Source organism: Amphibalanus amphitrite, unplaced genomic scaffold (assembly GCF_019059575.1).
Source record: "Amphibalanus amphitrite isolate SeventyFive unplaced genomic scaffold, NRLGWU_Aamphi_draft 000225F_arrow, whole genome shotgun sequence".
Classification (NCBI taxonomy): Eukaryota; Metazoa; Arthropoda; class Thecostraca; order Balanomorpha; family Balanidae; genus Amphibalanus; species Amphibalanus amphitrite.
Genome location: NW_024881720.1, coordinates 58,546 through 72,433, shown reverse-complemented (window position 1 = coordinate 72,433; position 13,888 = coordinate 58,546). Strand labels below are relative to the sequence as shown.

Below are 13,888 nucleotides of genomic sequence, written 5' to 3'. Positions count from 1 at the left end.
CAGCACTGATACCGGAAGACATCAGCATACCAGAACTTGGTGTTGTTAGCGAGGGTGCCGGTAGCCGTGTTGTTCATCGACAGCGGGCGGGCGACGAGTTGTGCTCAGCCATGGTGATGGCGACTGGCACGGGCGACGAGAGTGCCGGACGAACGGACGGAGAACAGCGAAGCACGATGAGCAGATGAGGTAGCAGCGACGGCAGGCGGCCATGTGGGTCAGCCAGGCGTTGGCTTTGGACCTAGGCCACCTGCTGGTTGCAGTTGCAGCCGTTGCAGTCGGTGATGGCGTCCGCAGTTGCAGTGTGTGATTCGTGGACCAGATGCAGAGCGACTGAGACAGCCAGACGGGTCGGCGATGAGCGTCCGATCCCATCATGACTATGATCAGCCAGCTTTTGCAGACCGTGTTGCGTATCGGCGTTTCTCCGTAGTCGATGCTCGGGGAGTCAGATAGTGGCCACTCCCAGATGGGTAACAGAAACGCAAGGTCTGTAATAGAAAAAGAACCGAATTAAAATGTGCCGAAACAATGCCCCAACATATACATCATACACTATACAAAACAGTCATTCATATTTACAGCTGTACAGTACAACATTTGTACAAAAGGCACGTAGCACTGGGCGACACAAGTGTCGTAATGCTTCCCCAGGCGTGCCACGGAACCCATGGACTTTCAAAGGCCAAAACATTCGGGTCCGTAGGACATTCGAATTTGTTTCCGTGTCCAAGTATTCAAACATGCATCCACATACACTTTTGGTTATAATGTTGTGCTATCGCTGTGCCGGTCAGTGATACATTTTCCCTGGTGTGTGATAACAATTGTGTGATAAAACGGCAGTATGAACTTTGTGAAGGCTGAACATTCATTGGAAGACATCATTATATAAATGACACGGAAGACATGTTTTTGACACAGCGGATAGCAAAACATTGAATGATTGTTAAAAACGGGCAGTACCGCCGGTCAGTCGATCGAGAGATCGTTTACGTCGCAAAGTGAGTAGTAAGGAGAACAAAAAATGGGGCTAATGAGCCAATGATCAGCAAAAGACCGGTTTTAATAGTACTGCCAAGTGACTTACTTTAACGAATAAATTGAAGAGGCCAATGTGTTTAGTGGGTTAAAGTGTTATTGGAATATCTAACTATTGTGTTAGAACTTACTTAGTTGTTTAATAAAAAAAATATACGGTTGAAAAAAATGAAGTCCTTTTAAAGAGTGGCGTCTTCTGAACGAGTGCATCTATGTGTATTACGTCATACCCGTGAAATCGTTTGGGAAGGCATGCAAACAGCAATACTTCTAATGTAGTTATATCGCTGGTAAATTGTTGAATTGGCAAACTTTCTGTGGACAATTTTTATTGCCACTTATTACTTTCGCTGGTGTAAATTGGTCATAATAGCCAAAAGTTATTGGTCAATGTTATAGAAGTCGTTTTTTTTTACCAGATGACCAAATTTAAAGCTAATCAGTAGTTAGTTCGATAAAGTTAAATGTTAATTAATTGGGAATATCGAGAAGCATGCATGTCCTTTGGGTATTATTGGACGCTGCACTCGTTCCGCCACAAGAAGCACGAACCTGAAAAAGAAACAGGGCTAATGTGTCAGTATCAAGACATTTTTGACATTGCAACATATGTAAAGAAATGAAAGATGGCAACAGCAAGCGACAACATAGGTTTTGGCAATCATACAAATGAGAATCATTCACCTCTCATACTAGCATATATATCGTGGATGCTTTATTTACAATGAATTGAGCTCAATGAAATTGCAATTGCTCTCTTCCGTTTACATTGAGTAAACCTTTTGCTCAGCCTTTGGCTGGCGGTGTGCGCGAGGGACGTAATCATCAACCTTCGTTCGCATCACGTGAAATGGGATCTCTGTCACCATTTTTGGCCGTACGTCGGCTATTTACATGCGCGGGAGGGACCTCGTCGACCTCATTGTAACGCAGCATGTCTTCTGCAGGCAAATAATATATTTGAGCGCTAAATGGGCGCTATGTGAGCGCTATGTTCCTTCTTGACAGTCTGGGGGGCGTATATTTTTGCGAGACCAGAGGTTATACCGCAGGTGATCAGCCTGACTAACCTCTCGGCCTGCTCGACAATTTCGCCAATCTTCCTCCAGCCGTGTAAGATCACTCTGGTCGATCCCATTCTCTTCAGAAGGAGTCACCAACGTCCCTGGCTTTGCCGGCAGTGTAACAGGTGAACGTGCACCGTTGTTGCTGCTCTCTGAGGCATTACCCACGGAACGAATGGTAGAGTCATTGCTGAGAGACTGTGAATCGACGCAGGTGTCGATTTGATCGTCTTCTTGACGATTGATATTACGGTGCTCTTGTGTACTTGTGCACTGCCTTGGTGCACATTTCCAAAATCTGTGAGCACTTTGGTTCATGTGAAAACGACAGGAGTCTACATACCTTTTGACATCGGAGTATATGTTCCTCCAGTAAAATTGAACTCGAATTTTGGAAAGAATGTTTCTAAATAACTTTTTTCCTGACGAAAAAGTGTCATGGACTTTCTCAAGCATCAGTTTTTTCATTGAATTTGGAACTACAAGTTGTTTCATAAACTGACGAATCTTCGAATTTTGTTTGGCTACATGGTAAAGTAAGCCATCTGAACCTAAGAAAAAATTGGAAAGAGATTCACTCAGCTTCAGATCAGGGCCTTTAGCTTTCGGTTTCACGAGGCGATCAATGATTGGCATCAAATCTGGGTCTTTTCGCTGTTCAGCTTTGATTTTCTCTTTTGTCCATCCTGCGGTTTCTGCACAGACATGGCCAAGAAAGTCTGCTTTGTTTTGTGTATCTAATTCGGCACTAGACGAATGATCAGTTGTAACATTCAAAATACCTGGTAGATAAGTGACATCAAAATCATACTCTGACAGTTTTACTAACCATTTCTTTAAACGACCGCTAAGATGAGTTGACTTGAAGATACATTTTAATGGTGAATGATCTGTCACGACGTGAGTGACATGACCTAAAAGATAAGATCGCAAATGATCAAAAGACCATGAAATTGCAAGGCATTTCTTTTCTGAAGTAGAATAATTTCGTTCAGCTTTGCTAAGCTGTCGACTAATAAAAGCGATTGGGTGAAATTCATCACCATATTTTTGTTCAAGTACGCCACTAATGGCGAAATCACTTGTATGTGTAAATAGGTAGAAGTCTTTTTCGAAATTTGGAAATTTTAATAAAGCGCATTTTCGAAGTGACCTTTTTATCGATGAGAATGCTTTTTCGCACTCTTTTGACCAAATAAAATCAACATTTTTCTTTGTCAATTGAATTAACGAAGCAGTAAGCTCAGCCAGTTTTGGAATGTGTCTGCGATAATAGTTCGCAAACCGAAGGAAAATACGAACATCTTTCGCTGTTTCTGGTACAGGAAAATCTTGTACCGCTTGTAATTTGGATGCATCTGGACGAATTCCATGTTTGTCAAGTATGAAACCCAGATACTTTACCTGAGATTTCATAAATTCACACTTTTCGGGGTTGATCACAAGATGAATTTCTTCTAAACGAGAACATATATTGTCGAGTTTTTCTAAATGCTCGTCGTATGTTTTGCTACCGATAAGAATATTGTCAATATATAGAAATGCATCTATGCCTTGTAGACTACTGAGTACAATTTGCAACCCTCTGTTGAGAACGGAGGAACTTGAACGAAGACCCATTGGTTTATCGTTCATAAGATATTTGTCGTCATCATTTGCAAAATCCGTAGAATGACTTGAAGCTTCATTCAAAGAAATTTGGTGGAATGAACTAAGCAAATCCAAGGTAGAGAAAACTTCACAGTCAGAAAGTTGATCTTTGACCTGTGATGTAAATGAACGAGAAAACTTGTCATCCTTGATTTTGGAGTTGAGAAGTCGCAAATCTGAAACGAGGCGATATTGACCATTTGATTTCTTGATAAGAATGATTGGAGAGTTATATGGTGAAACTAATTGTTTGATAACTCTGGCTGTTACCATGCGTTTTATATCTTCCTTAGTTATCTCCCGATTAGCAAATGGGGGACTTGTTCGTTGATCAGCCGGAGTGTGGTCTGTGAATCCATTGTGATTTTTGTAAACATCTGTCTGTTGTATGTCAGAAATATCATTTCCAAAGACATGTCGATGTTTGTCTAAGAATTCACGGAGTTTAAAACGAAAGTGTATTGGGATGTGTTTCAAATCAATGTCACTGACAGACCTGTGCCCTGACGTCCTCGGGATAGAGGTCGTCGGTCTGTTTGTTTCTGTCATGCGTCCGGTGTCTGACGCAGCCAAGTCCGGCCCAGCGACCGTTTTTTGTTGTGGCGAGACGCTGGCGGAATTGGGAACAGACGGCGCTGTTTGACAGGCACTGACTGACCCATGGTACTGAGCAAGGTCAGCGTCCTGTCTGATGGGATGGGGTCGGTCTGTGACCTGACTGAAGGGGTACTTTTTGGTCGGATGGGCTTGTGCGATTCTCTGATTTTTTCTCAAAATGACTGGGCTACTTGAAGCATTAATCACGCGTACAAGCGTGCCTGAATTTTCCAAGAAATTGATAGAACGGGCTACCTGAATGTCTCGAATACTTTGATCACAATGCGTTTGAATTAGGTATGGAAATTCATTTGGTTGTAGGAATTGTGGTAATTTTACGCGTACAAATTTTTCGCCGTAACCAAAAATTTCTACTGTTTGTTTCACGAATAATGGATATGACTTTTCGTCATCAATAGTCAATGCATGTTTTTCTGCAGTTGTGAACATGTCTACCGTTTTATCAGGATAAACGATTTGATCGACACATTTTTCATTGTCCTTTGTTGATAAAAGAAAACGTACTCTTTTACGTCTTTTGGGACTCAGACGTTTTGAGCGTCTTTCGACTACATTGGAAGAAAGAATTGGTTTTAGAAAGTGCACCGTACGACTCGATGGATTGAAAATCAATTTGTGAGCAATGATAAAATCGATTCCGAGAATGATATCGCATTTGAATGGCAAACTTTTTGCTGTAATGAAAAATTTGTGTTGAACTGTTTGACCAAGAATGCTAATGTTCAGATTGACTTCACCTACAACGTCAATAGGGTTTCCAGTAACATCAAGAATAGAGACACTGGGAGGTTCGTAAGCTATTTTCAAACCAGATTTTTGCAGACATTTTTCTGAAACTAAAGAGACACTACTTCCACTATCATAAAGAGCTGAACAAGCTTGACCCGAAATTTTGACGTCACGTAAAACCGGGGGATGTGCTGAACGGTCCCTGTCATCTGAAGCGACGCTCACGCACTCATCCCCTAGTGCAGTGAGCGGATCCCGTTTGGGCTCTGATAACGAGAGTGTCTAAATGGCGAAAAGTTCCGGTGACAACATGTCGAAAAACATTTTGTTTGATTTTGTTTGGGACGAGATTGACGATCACGTCCTCGGCTCTGAGATTTTGATGGATTTTGATCTTGTTGAGCAATAAGCTCTTCTGCTACAGCTAATTCTAAATGAGCAATTCGCCTTAAAATATCGTTCATCTGGGTATTGTACTCAATACTAAAATTTCTGGTAGCATCTTCCATGGTAAGTCTAGCAAATAATAAAAAATCACATGTAGATAAACGAATGGAACTAAATATCAAATCTCAAATCTCAAATTTCAAACATTACAAAAAGCAAATAAAATTAATTTAAAAGAGAACTCACCTGAAGCCAAAAATCCTCCACCGACAACCAACCACCACCGCTGGCACCAATTGTGGGCCGGCCATTTCGGCCGCCCTCGTCGGAGCCGGGGTCCGCGGATGGTGTTGGCGTCACAGTCGGTAGAGGAGAAGTGAGTGAGTGTATTTAGAGAACATAGGTTTTATGGTGGGTGTCGGGACGCAAGCACGTGACCGGACGGGCAGCCGGCCAGCGAGCCGGCTGTCCCGTGTCGCTATGCGCCCCAGACACCCAAACAGGTACAAAAAATAGGGACAGACATTTGGGGCCTCCATCGGGAGTGGGAGGCATGATTTCCTTCTCCACAGGACTAAGAGAAACATTTACCTTGCGACAGATCGTTTTAATGTGTTGTTTGAACCGGAGATCTTTTGATAAGGTTATTCCAAGGTGTGTGTGACTATCGTGGACAGGGATAGGGTCGTCTCCAAATTTGAGGATGGGTTGCTGGTAATTGGATATGTGAGAGAAAGTTTGCTGGACCGTTTTTGTAGTGTTGAAAGTTATTGCCCATTTATTACCATATTCGAAAACCTTATTTAAGTCGTTTTGAAGTGAAAGTTGCGCTGCCTGAAAATTATCATTTTTGTATGATGCGTATATAGAGGTATCATCTGCAAAAAGTAATATGTTTTGTTGAGTTTGAGTTGATAATTGATTTAGATACATGAGCGCAAGCAATGGCCCCAAAACGGATCCCTGAGGGCAGCCGGAATTGATTGTCGAAGTGGTCGAAAATGTATTGCCTATCTTAACGCGTTGCTTCCTGTCTTTTAAATATGATGTAAACCATTCCAAAAGTGTTCCCGTGATACCGAATTCATGTTTACATTTGAAAAGTAGTCCTTTATGCCAAATTTTATCGAAATACTTTGATATGTCAAGATATATTGCAGTAAAGTCTTCTTTTTGGTCTAATGCTTTGTACAGGTTATGTGTCAGGTAAAGAAGTTGATGTTGAGTGCTGTGGTGTTGTCTGTAGCCGCTTTGTTTGTCTGATAGCATTGCGTTTTCTGTGATGTGTTTATATACGTTTTTGTGCACGATTTTTTTCGAACACTTTAGAAAGAACCGAAAGTATGCTAATTGGCCGGTAACATTTATAGTCTGAAGGTGTGCCCTTGTTTTTGAAAATTGGCTTTATATTGGCTTCTTTAAATTTACTTGGGTAACGTCCTTCCACTAGAGATTTATTGAAGAGGTCTGCCAATGGTTTGGCGATCAATAATGCGATAAGTTTAATTAATTTTACCGGGATTTCATCTGGGCCTGTCGATTTGTTTTCATTGAGTGAGTTCAAAATTTTCAGCACTTCTTGTTCTGACGTGACTATGTTTTCTAGTGTTGGCCTCGGGACATTCGATGGCTCATATTGTGGAGGTTCCTGTGTGTCGGGAATGTCAAGTGTCGATTGTGTGGCAAAGTATTTATTTAACAGTGTTGCTTTTTCCTTGTCGTCGTTTACTATTTCTCCGTGTCCTGATTCTATTGGCGGAATTTCGTCGTCGCGAGTTCGTCCTAATGTGCTGCGTAGTATTGAATGGTATTTATGAGGGTTCAGCTGATGAGTCAACAGTTTATTCAGCTGATTTTGTAAGTGTTCGTTTTTAAGCTTTCTGTTTAATGATGTAACCAGGTTTCTTTGGTACTTCCATCTGTCCCAATTGAATGTTGTCTGTGTGGTTTTTGCAACCTTGAAAAGTCTGTTCCGTTTTCTTATGTTTTGTTTTAGTGCTGAGGTCATCCATGGTTTTTCTCGTTGATAGATTGTTTTGTGCTTTTTCGGGATCGAGGCGTTGGCAGCATTTTGTATTGTTGATATGAACAAATTTGTCGCCGTGTCAATGTCATTACTGAGGATTGCCTCCCAGTCGGTGTCCAATAGGAGTCTTGTGAGAAGTGGGGCATCTAATTTCGAGTAATCCCAGATAAGTGTTTGTAAAGGTTTTTTTGTCTACGGATGGTGGTGCTGTGTCAATTCTTACATATATTGGAAAGTGATCGAGATTTGAGAAAGACGATAATATGCCACTTTTTATGATTGAATTACTATTTGTGAAGATTAAGTCCCGCAAATTTTCCCGTCTGTCCATTATTCTGGTAGGTTCGGTGATCAATTGTCTTAGATTTGTCATGTCTGCAACGTCTTTGAGTGTTTGGTCGAAGGGTGTAACGCCACTGTGATTGATTAATTTTGAATCAAGAAAGATATTACCTGTGTTGAAATCCCCTAAGATAAAGGTCTCTGCCGCATTTATAGAACTAGCTTGGCATATCGATTCAGTGAAGTTGCTTGAAAATGATCGTTATCTGTCAGCGGTCAAATTCGGTGGCAAGTATATACAACCGGCCTCCGGTCGACAGACATGGTAGCCCAAATCTAGTCGGATATGAAGATTCTTCCAAATCCATAGACTTTAATGTTAAATTGACTATATTTGAGAGGGTTTTATGAAGATACCTGACCAGATACAGGAAAACCCACCATTTTGTTAGGGTTTTCATGGGATTTCATATAATACCCATATTGGGGGGATGCGTGCGATACTCTTGCCAGAAATGCGTGGGTAAAACTTTACAAGGGCGTTTTTACCCCATAGATTTCAATGCCCATAGGGGTTTCTTCAGCCAGATTGGTCATCTGGGCCTGTAGTATCACCATGCCGATTTTGAAGAAAATCGTAGGGGCCGCCCCATTGACCGAAAATTTTCATCTTGGGTAAACTTTACCCTGGATGGGGTAATGGGTAAATTTTACCCCACCATTTTGTTTGGGTTTTCATGGGCTTTCATATGATAACCATATTGGGGGGATGCGTGCGATAGTCTTGCCAGAAATGCGTGGGTAAATTTTTCCATGGGCGTTTTTACCCCATAGATTTCAATGCCCATAGGGGTTTCTTCAGCCAGATTGGTCATCTGGGCCTGTAGTATCACCATGCCGATTTTAAAGAAAATCGTAGGGGCCGCCCCATTGACCGAAAATTTTCATCTTGGGTAACTTTTTGGGTAACAAACTTTACCCTGGATGGGGTAATGGGTAAATTTTACCCCACCATTTTGTTTGGGTTTTCATGGGCTTTCATATGATACTCATATTGGAAGGATGCGTGCGATAGTCTTATCAGAAATGCGTGAGTAAAACTTTCCAAGGGCGTTTTTACCCCATAGATTTCAATGCCCATAGGGGTTTCTTCAGCCAGATTAGTCATCTTGGCCTGTAGTATCACCATGCCGATTTTGAAGAAAATCGTAGGGGCCGCCCTTTTGACCGAAAATGTTCATCTTGGGTAAACTTTACGCTGGATGGGGTAATGGGTAAATTTTACCCCACCATTTTGTTTGGGTTTTCATGGGCTTTAATATGATACCCATATTGGGGGATGCGTGCGATAGTCTTGCCAGAAATGCGTGGGTAAAACTTTCGAAGGGCGTTTTTACCCCATAGATTTCAATGCCCATAGGGGTTTCTTCAGCCAGATTGGTCATCTGGGCCTGTAGTATCACCATGCCGATTTTGAAGAAAATCGTAGGGGCCGCCCCATTGAGCGAAAATTTTCATCCTGGTTAAATCATGCTGTTGGTTAAATTGATCCGGTATTTAACCATATCATTAGGTCCGGGGTGAAGAGATCTTTCAAATGGTGGTCTTATTTTTCAGTTTCGTCCAGCCGTTTAGGCGTAAAACGGTTTTTAGATTTTTCCCTAGATTTTTAGATTTTTCCCTAGATTTGGCAGCCCCAATCTGGGCTGGGCCGAATGTGGGCTGAATGTGGGCTAACTTCCGTTACATGTCAATCATACATGAGCCGATCGGGCCGCCGTATACGGGTTCGGTCCCGCAGACGATATCGCGGCGACACGACGACGGCGCGGCTGGGGTCCCGGCTCACCGACGAATCACCGCAGCCGGCCCCAGACGGCCGGCTCGGCAGATCAGCAGCCGGCAGCGGAACGACTGGTGACCGGCTAGCGTCATGCGCCTCCTGGTCATGACCCGCACACACTATGTCGTCTAAAAACAGGCCGACCCCGGGAATGCCAGCCAACACTGACTCTATGGTGCGTTGGAACAAAGACACAGCGCTAGCATATCCAAAACCCAACCGACAAGGTCGCAGCAAGCATGGGCTCGCCACCGGGGGACGTGCCCCCCAAATATTTTACATTTTTAACATTATGCCTGTGGGTGCTGCATGGAAAGAATCGACTTCAAGCGGCCTTCGCCCAACCCCCCCCCCCCCCCCCTCCAACCATCGGGTCGTACTCGTGACGGAACCCTTGGCAGCAAGCCCTTCGGTGTGTTCACCGTGAGGTATTCATGTGAGCGTTGGTTGAGCACCAGCTGGTTATACCTATGCACTTTTCAAGTCTTACTTAGAAAAAAAAAAACTGTGCAGCCTGCCATTTTAGAACACAGCTCCTCGATACGGGGCGGGTAGGGGGGGGGGAGGGTTCTGCTAAACTTCTGCTTTGTTTATTGTGAGACGATATTCGCCACAAATCCGCACAGATTTCCCCCCATCCTTGGGCACTACTACTAGAGGTGCCGCCCACTTACTGTGTCGAACAGGTTCCCAGAGACCGTCTCTGATCCCCTGCTCCAGCTGGGCGTCGACCTCATCCCGGTAGGCCAGAGGAACGGTGCGCGGCTTAACCCTCGCCCGCACATGCCATTTTACCATCCTGGAACGCACATGGGGGGGGGGGGGTTGCCACCCCCCCCGCGCCATTTCGTTCCTGTTGAAGATAGAGCTTAGCGGTAAAGACCAAAAAGATTCTTTGGGAAGAGACGAATCCAATGATACCCAGTTTTACCTTCTCAGGTCAGTCATTGACCTTCCAGGTCAGGTCAAACTAAAAAATGTTGCTGTTTTGTTTGGGTCACCGTTGGATATCAAGTGCGCTGCTTATCATATACCGATGACGATGCCTTTTTCTGGACCCAAGCCAGCTAGAACCTCTTTGTCACACTATCCGACCAGGTTTTTGCTGCTGAGGTCATTTCAGGTCAAGTTAGGTCAAGGTCAGTGATGTGTTTGTATGTCTGTGTGTGTCTGTTTGTATACTGATGTGTGCACCGATTGTTTATGTGTCCATACCTATTACATGAAATCATGATCTGAGAAGCTTTTACCAAAAATGCAGTAAAAAAAAAAACAAAGTAAATTCAGCTTGCCTAACACGCAATTATCTTAGATGACCTAGGTTGACCTTGACCCTGACCTTGACATCTGTACATCGTCGAACAACATGTTCCATGATAGGTGGGAGGTTCAGGTAAGACTGGCAAAAAAGGCCGAAATCAAGGTGTCAAAAGCTCACAAGGCCCATAGCCAACGCAAGATGTTGAGAATTGGCCATTTGGGTTATGACATGACCTGAAAAAACAAGGTCATATCTCCGAAACCAAAAATCACAGAAATTTGAAATTTTCAGTGGACATCAAATAAGGATAGAGGAACAGCTATACGAAAAATCAGCCTTCTAGCTTTAAAAATGTAGAGTGCAGAGCAGACAGACTACCTGGGGGGGGGGGCAACTCCCTCCCCCCCATGTGCGGGCGAGGATTAAAGAAGCGCGGCTGGACGTCAGGGTCGACCTCGATGTTGACCTCGCCTCCGGTGTAGCACCCCAGTACATCTTGGAAAACTTCCGGGAACTCCTCCTAGGGGCCCCCCTTCGCTACGCCACTGCCCCCTTGGCGAAATCCTAGGTACGTGCCAGTGTAAAATCAACTCATTTCGTTAAAGTCATTGCAAGAAATAATTTCGATTTATACGACCACCATATCCCCACTCTCTGTCATGGCGAAGTGGCTTCCCGGTCAAGCTACCCACTTACTGCGTCCTAGCCAACCTAGGCGTCAGGTCCGCGCCGGCGCAGTAAACATAAGTTTGGCGCGCGTCGGCCGTGCCTGAAGTGTTCCTTTCCCTTTTCCCCTGCCAACCATGAAAGAAACGCCGTTTTCCCGTCATGTCAGGATGTGCTGGCATAAGCTGACACGTTAATTAAACGATCGAAAATGTCAGCTTAAAAATGTCACCCTTAAATAGACGCCGTTTATTTGTGTCAGCCTATGCTGGAAATTCGACTATGGATGTTTTGCAACCCACCGGACGCCACATGAGCCGGTCTAACGTAAAGTTTGTCTTTGCTTTGCCTCTTGGGCCGGAATAAAATAGCCGGCAATTAACTTAACGTAAAACAAAAGATCTGGCTAATTGCCAGCAAGTAACTTCCCTCCCCCTGCTATAGCCTTGTGCTAGCGGGGATGCTAAATTAAAAAAAAAATGATAGGCGTCCCTTTCGTGTATGGCTGCTGCCGAGGACGCTACGTTGCAGCACTACCGCTCCTTGACAGCTGAGTCGTTTCACGACCGGTTAGTTTTTATCGCTTTGTCGTTTAGCGTTTGTTTAACCCGCGCCCCACTGGGGTCTGTGTATAACACGCCCTACTGGGGGGGGGGGGGGGCTATTCATAGCCCCCCCTCCTAACTCCGAAACTACTGGGCCGATCGTCAAAATTCAAACGGCGTCTGATAGCCCCGGAAAAACTGTCGAGCGAAACCTAATTTCATTGACCTCGAGGTCACCGATGACGTCACAGGTCAGGTCAAAGTAAAAATTATTAGCACTTTGGCTTGTTCACATTTTGGGCTCTGGCCGCCGTCTTACAAGTCAGATCAGGCTCATTTTTGGTTTGCACACTCGTGAACATGTGCTCTAGATACCTTGAGGGTACCAAACTTGTACTTTGATTTTCAGGTCAGGGTCAGGTCATCACAGGTCACGAAAATATTATGTCATGCGTCGGTCAGGTGACACATGTTTTATGGTCCATTTAGGCCATAGATTTCGAATTTGATGTCGTCTGTGCCATTCAAGGTCATTTTGAGTCGAAATTAGCTTAGGTCAGGTCACTTCAGGTCAAAAAAGGTCAAATTTTGAAGTTGACATTTTTCAACAAAAAAGGTGTCTATTGGATGCAGTTTGAGCTCAGGAACACGATGGTGCCATTTATATTGGTGTACGATGCCAAATACGTACTGAAAAATTGATTTGAAAAATTAATAATTGTGAATTTTTTGCAATAATGCGTATAACTTGGCCATTTTTGAAGATATTTAGCTAAAACTTGCTAGAGTTAGTCATAATCATGCGTTCTGTCACATATATTCCGGTTTTTTCGAAAAGTCAAAAACTTTTTGAAAAAAATATAAAAATATAAATTTTGAACATTATTATATAACATTTTCGAAATTTTCAAAAATTTGAAAATCCGAGATAGCAGTTTGATAGCGCGGTCAATTCTGAGTCCTTTCATGCAAAGAAATTGGATCTAGCTTAAAAACTGAGCTCTTGGGAGCGATTGCCGTGGTTCAATGTTTTGCGTCGAAATCGGACGAACATGACGTCACTCTGACGTCATTTCCGGCCGACCTATGGTAGCTACGAAGTTCAAATTTTGACACAAGGTGTCAAATTGATGCAGCCGAAGGTACTGAAAGTTTGGCGTCGATTCGTCAAGCGGTTTGGAAGTTATTGCAGAAAAACGGGAGGGGGGCTATAAATAGCCCCCCCCAGTGGGGCGCGGGTTATATATCACGTATTGAACGCGCTTTTGTGACGTTCATTAATTTGTACATTTCTGTGCCTTGTATAGTTAACTTTTGAACTGAAGAAGGAACGTTTCCGAAATATATTTATTCATTTTAGGCTAATTTTGGATTGTTAAAAGATAGTGAGCATACGGTTATTCTTCTACGATATTCAATCATGCTGCTCATTCTAGTACTTCGCCACCTTTTTACGATATCACGTCTCAGTTAAATCGTTTTTTTTCGCTTTAGTTTCACCTTAATCGTAAAGGCCTGGCTACACTATGTGTTTTCTGCGTGTTTTTGTTTTTGGGGGTTCGCGGGTTTTGTGTTATCTCGTTCTAGAAATATAAGCGATATTATGTTTTTGTGATGTTTTGTACCTTAAATTTAAGTTAAAATAAGAGTTATATTAACCCTCGCCCATGTAGCGGTTGGTGCAACCTTCCCCCCCCCCCCCTGAGGTTTTTCTTAGCTACACGCCGAACCGTTTCAGATAGCGTGCTCAAATTTCAAGTACCCTCTGGGCCATCC

At 43.4% G+C, this 13,888-nt stretch overlaps 1 long non-coding RNA gene across 1 annotated transcript; it reads right to left on the bottom strand.

The window, feature by feature from the left end:
- Nucleotides 1-244: 244 nt before the first annotated feature.
- On the bottom strand, nt 245-5,974 carry LOC122385628. Its single transcript, XR_006257229.1, has 2 exons — nt 5,736-5,974; nt 245-491 (listed from the first exon to the last, which is right to left on the bottom strand). It is a non-coding gene; the product is annotated as an uncharacterized LOC122385628 (long non-coding RNA).
- Between the last annotated feature and the right edge of the window lie 7,914 nt (nt 5,975-13,888).